Genomic DNA, 7145 nt, shown 5'->3' on the forward strand with positions numbered 1-7145 from the left:
CAGAACTGCAGGTCAACGTCAGTGCTATTTTATAGTTCTTAAACTAAATTTCCAGTCTTTTAGCCAATTTAACATTTTTCCAATAGCTTTTGCATTTTCAGCAAATCCCTTCAGCAATCAAAGTAAATTCCATCACCATTTTCAGCAAAAAGCTTCAACATCTTCAGCAACTACTTTCAGCAAAATACGTTCACACTAACATTCTTACAGGTAATACAACTTTTCTTTACTTATTTTTTGTTAATTCAGAACGCCATCTCCGTTGTTTGCAGATGATGTGGTCCTCTTTGCTCCTTCATGACCTCCTGCTCTCTCTGGAGCAGTTTACACCTGACAATTACCCCCCAAGACTGAGGTCATGGAGTTCAGCGGGAAAAATCCATTCACTTTTCCATGTTGAGAACTATTTCCTTCCCAATTTATCAGTTTCAATTTATTGGTCCATCCACCCGTACCTACAACCATGAGGTGATTAAAGAACGGTCAAGAGAACAGGCTGGGTTCTCCCTTTGAGAATAGACATCCATCTTCACACTGAGGGGACCCAGTTGATTGGATTTTATGTGAGAATGACTCCGAGATGTATTTCTGAGTCAGGCGTTTTCCTCATATCCAACCAAAACAGGCTCCACGGTAAAGCCCAGACTTGGAGGAGAGACCGGGTCTCTCAGCTGATATGCCTCAGTCAGGTTTCTATGGCAACCGAAGTCACCAATCAGGGGTGAGATTGTATGAAAGCCACACCCCTACCTCTGAAAAGCGAGCTCCGTCAATCAACTGCTTTGAACGTTTTTTATTGAGGCATCTGATTGGTCAGTTTACATTATCAATGCATAAAAAATATCAGGAATAAAAGAGCGTTATAACTAGGTAGAGCATTATAAAAAGGTATTAGATCGAGAATGGTTATTCTGACAAATGGAATGAGTGAGTAATAGCTGTTTATTTCTCTATGGGATTCTGGCAGCCAGTGGGTACTTCCTGTTCACTCAGTCCAGTTCTCTTATACACTCAGTGGAATGAGCAAAGAAAATTAAGGTATGAAAATATTTAATCTCATCATTGTATCATTGTACGAGTGTTGCTGAAACCGCCCACTTCAGCGTATGGTCAGAGATGGTTAAGTGTTCAGTAAAAAATTATTTAATTTCGCCTAATTGGTCTAAAAAACATTTATCATTGCCAGCCCATCAGCTCTGTGTTCATCCAAACAGGACCAGGTTTCACACTGAGAGCTTGAAATATGAAAGATCATCAGGTGCTTTATTTGAGTTTATTTGATTTCTGTTCAAGACCCTTTGATAACAATACTGTGTATTGTTAATACAGACTACATAGGTAGGTTTCATTTTTTACATTTTTTTGTAGATTTTTACGAAGAAAATAGTTTATTTTGGCTTTAAAAAGGTTGAAAAACACTGATTAATTTCATAAAAAAATACATATTTTTTTTAAAGTTCATTTTTCCTCATCATGAGATTTAATTGGATTATTTTTTAATGCTTCTGACAAGGCATTTTATTTTGAAAGGTGTGCATCCTCCCTGCAGCAGAACGACAGTCTTTGAAGTGGTTCAGCTTCTTCCAGAGCAGCAGAACCTTTCAGACATACTGATTGCATCATTAAAGAGGTTCTGCAGATCTTGTTTCCATTCGTATCTGTGAGATTTCTCCACATTCCCGAACATACGATAAAAATAAGAAGCGGTGACGGAGAGCGAAGGTCAGGCGGGCTTGATCCAGCTCCCTCGCTGTACCTGTGTGCTCGCCGGCTTGTTGTGGTGTGACCTGAATATGCCAGACGTCGCTGCCGGCTGTGTTTTGTTGTTGCCGTCTTTGACGGCAGAAGCTCGCCTCTTCCTGGGAGGAGAGGCTGGGTTTGGAGAGAAGCGAGAGAAAACATGGGGGGAACAGAAGTCAGATGAAAGATTCATGATCTGATCTGCAGGAAAGTCGCTGCAGACGCCCATGCTGACAGGAAGCGCTCTAACTTTTCGCTCGCAGCTGCGGCTTTGTCTGTTTCCACACAGTGCTGCCTCTGCGTCCACAGGCTGGCTCAGCTCTGACACACGGCTGGTGGAAAAGAGCTTCACATGACCGGAGAACAGAGAAGTGTTTTCTAAACGAGGAACTTCTGAGGATGAAGCCTCGTTCAGGAGGAACCAAGCAGATTTTTATCCTGTTGTTTGTCTCCCTTTGATCAGGAAGATGACATGTTGTCAGGAAGTAAATCAGTGTGTAGAAATCACCTCAAAAGTAAAAAAAGGAAAGTAACTGTTATTTTGACTCCTGCTGTGCTTTTCTCCTAAAAACTTCCTCCTCTCTGGAGTTCCCTTTGTCCCGTTCCCATCAGACCTTTAGAACCTGGACTTTCCTCACGTCTGCTGCTCTGAAATGATTTTAGATCTCTCAAAGATCTGAACAGTTGGATCCTGAAGAACCTCAGGTGAGATGGAAAGATGGAGGAAGACGAGGAAGTAGGTCATCTCTGCAGAAGCATCAACAACCTGATTCAGTGTTCATGTCTCATTGAGTCTTTTGTCTCAGCCTGTGATGTCATCGCGGTGCCTCCTCTCCGTCCTCTTTAGATCTTCACTCTGCTATAAATATCTCTCTGGGATGGGGGTTCAAACGCAGAATCCTTCTCTCTGAGTGTGTGTACTAAAAAACTGTCAGCTTTTCACAACAGAAAGGCCCCTGATGAATAAGTGATTGGAAATCCAGCCCCCCCCCCTCGTGTCCTCGCCTCCTCCACCCGCGTCGTCTTCACGTCACATCTTCCAAAGATCACACAGCCGAATTCCCTCTGAAGTTCCGGAGGCGGCGGAGGAAACCTCTCACGCGCCGCTTTAACCCTCTCGCTGAGAGAATCGGCTGTTGAAGAGGCGAGGGGAGCTCCTTCAAGAGCTCAGATGACAGGGAATTGAAGATGACATGATGGAAGCAGGACTTTTGGAGTCTGTGACCTGCTGAGGATGGATTCTGAAATGCTGCCGCTCCAGCGGGGTCTGGATCTCTGCCTCCATGATGCAGACAGACCATCAACCAAACTGATGTTCTTGAGCTTCAGCCTGATGCATTTCTGTTGAGAACTTTGACATAAAGTTCCCAGTTTCTCTTAAGAAACTTTTGGTCCAAGTCATGTCCGGATGATAGTAGGGCTACCATGAAAAGTAGTGACTATTTAAACAGTTGACGACTAATTTAATACTAGATTAGTCTTTTTTTAATCTCAAACTGTGCAAAACGGGTCCAAATGGTTCTTTTAGTTGTAAAGGTTGCAGACTCTTGTCCTAGACATAGTTAAAACAACACAGATTTTTAGATTTTTGGCTAGAAAAACAAAATAATTTAGTTATTGCTTAGTTCAATGCAACATTTTATAAATGAATATCTTAATGGCCACAAAAGTGTATTTTCTCTAAACGGTGGAGTGGAATTTTGTGGCTCTTGCTAGGTTTTGGTCGGCAAGAAAATGGCACAAATGGCTCTTTTAGTGTTAAAGGCTGCAGACTCCTGGTCTAGGGAGACTAAGCTAAGCTAAGGTTAGCACAAACGTAGAGCAAACTGATTAGCTAAAAGTTGTCTGTGCATCCCTGCAACCTCAAAGTCTTGTTTTAATGCCAGAAAAAAAAGGAAATAAACCTGCATGATTCTTCAAAGATTTAACCAACTATAGTCCTAATTGTCTTTCATTTTAGTTAGCATATATCAACCCTTATCTTGTGGGGTCCAGATGACCCCACCCTTACATTGATGTGTGATGCCTCCCATTACAAAGGTGCCTCAGTGAAAGCATGCGGTCTCACTCTCTTGATTTCATGTTGAAGGGGTGTGGCCTTTCAACAAGCTCAGTCCTGATTGGCCAGAGTGGTTGCCACAGAAATGTTGACTCAGACCAATCACTGCTGACTGGTTGTCTGGAACACGCCCACACCTGCATCATGAAGAAATGGCATTCGTTTGGTTGGAGTCAAAAGCAAGTCATTTTCTGTGGATGACATCACACTCACTCAGTCCAGTTCTCCCATACCGACAACAACTTTGCTGATTTAAACTGACCAGAGACCCACCTAAGAAAATAACATTTTAGAATTTTGCTTTTAGTTAAATTGCTTTAAAATCCCTAATACATGCCAACTTTGCAAAAAATATTTAGTGTGTTGCTTAAATATGAGCTAAAGTCCAAATTATCCCCAAAAAACCTTTGTATGTGCAACCTTTGTATGAGATCAACATCTTGACGTTTTGCTCAACTTTATACCACCACTTTTTGTTAATCTTATCATAATTCTGGTTTAACATGCAGAGCCATAGCAAAAACACAGCTGCACTATGGGAAACGGAGTGTTGATCCCAGCCAGCCGACCCTCAGAGAAAGAAGTGGATCCGAGGATCAGACAGATGAACAAACACTGATGTTTTGTGGCAGGAGCTGCTGATGAGGACATGATGGTTCATCACTGCTGGCAGGATCATCTCTGACAGGAGTCTGCAGGTCCATCCATCCTGGTTCTGTCAGAGCCGCCTCATTCGGCATGTAAAACAGAACCAGTAAAGTCGGAGAGGATCTGATTAGCGTGAGTGATGAAGGAGGTTATGAGGAAGAGGAGCTCAGACGGAGGAGAAGGTCAGAGGGAGGAAACGACACATGGAGAAGAAGAGAAGGAGGGAAAAGTTGTCACTGAAACATTCTGAATTATTCTGTGTAAACACAGGAGGGAAACTCTCTGAGACGACAGGAAAAAAACCTTTTCCCAAACAAAAGGTGAAACTCGTGCAGATTCTGCTGCTTTCCTGAAGTGTAACTGAAAGAGAAAAGCTCCCGTTTGTTCTTTAAGTGTTTTTGTGAAATCCCCAATGACTGAGCTTTTCTTTTTTTTAAAAGTTTTTCAGCTTTTTCTATCGGGGATAGTCCTGTCTGTGTGCTCACTGGAATGGGCAGAAATGTTCTCAAATGTCCTAACTCAGGTTTGGTTTGCCTTCACACACGTCAGTCTGGATAGGAGTGAAGTGGACCGAACCACCTGGGTCAGAGTGCGAGTGTGACATGAGTCACCCATAGAAAATGCCTCACTTTTCACTCCAACCAAATGAAGTCAATTTAGTGGCCTCTTCTTTGTGAACCAGACAATGTCAGTGAGCAGTGATTGATCCGAGTTGGTTGAAGTCATTGTTTCTGTGGTAACCACTCTCACCAATGAGGAGTAATTTTGTTGGAGGCCACGCCCCCCACACCCATTCACATGTATATTGTTACGTCCTGGTTGGGTTTTGGTTGGTGTGGTGCTAGTTTGTTTCCTTCTCTTGTACCCTCTTTGTCCTCAGCAGTCTTACTCTGCTGAGTTTTGTTATTTTAGTTTGGGTTGGACCTTGGTAGTCTTAGTTTGCGGGTTTTGTTTGTTTTCTTTTGGTACTCTTGGTTAGACAGCTATTATCAGGAGCTGCTGACTCCAACGGTCGACATGGCTAAATCAGCAGTATCCTTGACTTATTTTATGTTTTTCCAAAGTTCCATTTCCCTTGTTTTGTCATTTTGTTTTGACCAACACACAAATTGTTTGACCCTTTTGCTTTTCAGGACTGGTTCTTTGTTTCCCTTATTTAATAAACTGTGTTCCTTTTTCTCACTGGTGTCCAGTTTTTGTTATGGTCCATTTTTGGTTTTCCCCTTAGACTTGAGCCATTGAGGCCATTGAGGCCATTGAGGCCATAACAATATCAATGGGCTTCGCAACCCCTCTGCTCTTGTGTTCCTAATGGGAAATACCTGCTGTTTACAAGAAAGCTAAAGTCCCAAAGACTTCCATTAAGAAATAAACAGTTATTTCTCAGTCATTTTATTTATCAGAATAATCATTTTTGTTCTGATAAATTCTTCTTAACATGTTCTTTCTAATACTAATTTTATTAAAGATATTTTTTCTTTATCTTGAGTTATTCAAGTTGTAATCTGACCAATCAGATGCCGCAGTAAAAGCATGTGGTGCCCACTGGCCCCGCCTCCAATGTCTGATTGTAAGATTCTCCCGCACTCGCTCTCAGTGGGAGGGGTGTGTCGCTGTCGATAGGTTACAATATGGCGATAGACGTAACGGCGATGGCTTTGGCCCGATTTTGTGGGGGCTGGAGGTAATGCATTTCCTATTGGAGCCTATATTGTGTCCAGTTAATATAAACCACATGTGTCAAAGTCAAGGCCCGGGGGCCGGATCCGGCCCTCCTGGTAATCCTATCCACCCCTCCAGATCATTTTAATTTATTGTTATTAATGACCCGTTGTTATCTTGCACTCATTTTATAACTTGTATCATTTTGACAAAATATATTTTTATATAGAGTAAAATATTAAAAGTTATTTAAGGTTTAAGTTGATTTATTCTGGAATAATATTCCTGACTTTTTATTATTCATAACTATGTAAAAAAGTTATGGTTTTAAAGTTTAAAAGATTGGCATTCTGCTAGCTTTATGGAGTATTTTGGCATTTACAAAGATTTTTAGGCAGCTTTGGAGTTCAGCTAATATGTCAGCTTCATGCTAGCTGTTTTGGCTAATTTAAGTTTTTCTTTTTTTTGGCTAATCTGGCATTTAGCTAATATTTTAGCTGGTTATCAGGCTTTGCTATCAATTTCAGCATCTTCAGATTACAGCATTAACACTAGCATTATTAATAATGAAATTAATAATAACAGCTGTTTGTTTATCTTTCAAAGTCTACAGAATTTTGGTGTCATGCGACCAGCAGGAACTTCCTGTTTGGAATGCTAATGGTCTCTCAATCTAGCTCTCATAAACGGTCAATGATGAAGAACCAGACTCATAAATGCTGCAATTCAGGGAGTTTTTAGTCTAAGTTGGTGAAGTAGGATTAGCCATGTTTTAACAATGATGGCGACCATCCATGGACCCACAGGATCAGCTGACCTGGGCTCTTTGCTAAACTCTTCTAAAAGCATCTTCTAGTGCAGAGGGTGCCAAGAACCTCAGCTCTGCCTTTTTACCACCTCTGTCTGGACTGCTCAATGCTGACTACCTAAATCAGGTGTGTTCTGCCAATCAGGATGTGGAGTCACTTGAGGCAGCCAATCAGCAGCAAGCTGCTCAGGGAGAACTGGAAAAGTCAAGTCAAGTCAAGTCAAGTAG

General features: G+C 41.7%; 1 protein-coding gene across 1 annotated transcript in view; it reads left to right on the plus strand.

Annotated features, from left to right (window-relative positions):
- Positions 1-7145, plus strand: part of LOC112151038 (LYR motif-containing protein 4B) — a 44903-nt gene that overhangs the window by 1945 nt on the left and 35813 nt on the right. The gene's annotated exons all lie outside the window — the stretch shown is intronic.

This window comes from Oryzias melastigma, linkage group LG20 (genome assembly GCF_002922805.2).
Source record: "Oryzias melastigma strain HK-1 linkage group LG20, ASM292280v2, whole genome shotgun sequence".
NCBI classification, from domain to species: domain Eukaryota; kingdom Metazoa; phylum Chordata; class Actinopteri; order Beloniformes; family Adrianichthyidae; genus Oryzias; species Oryzias melastigma.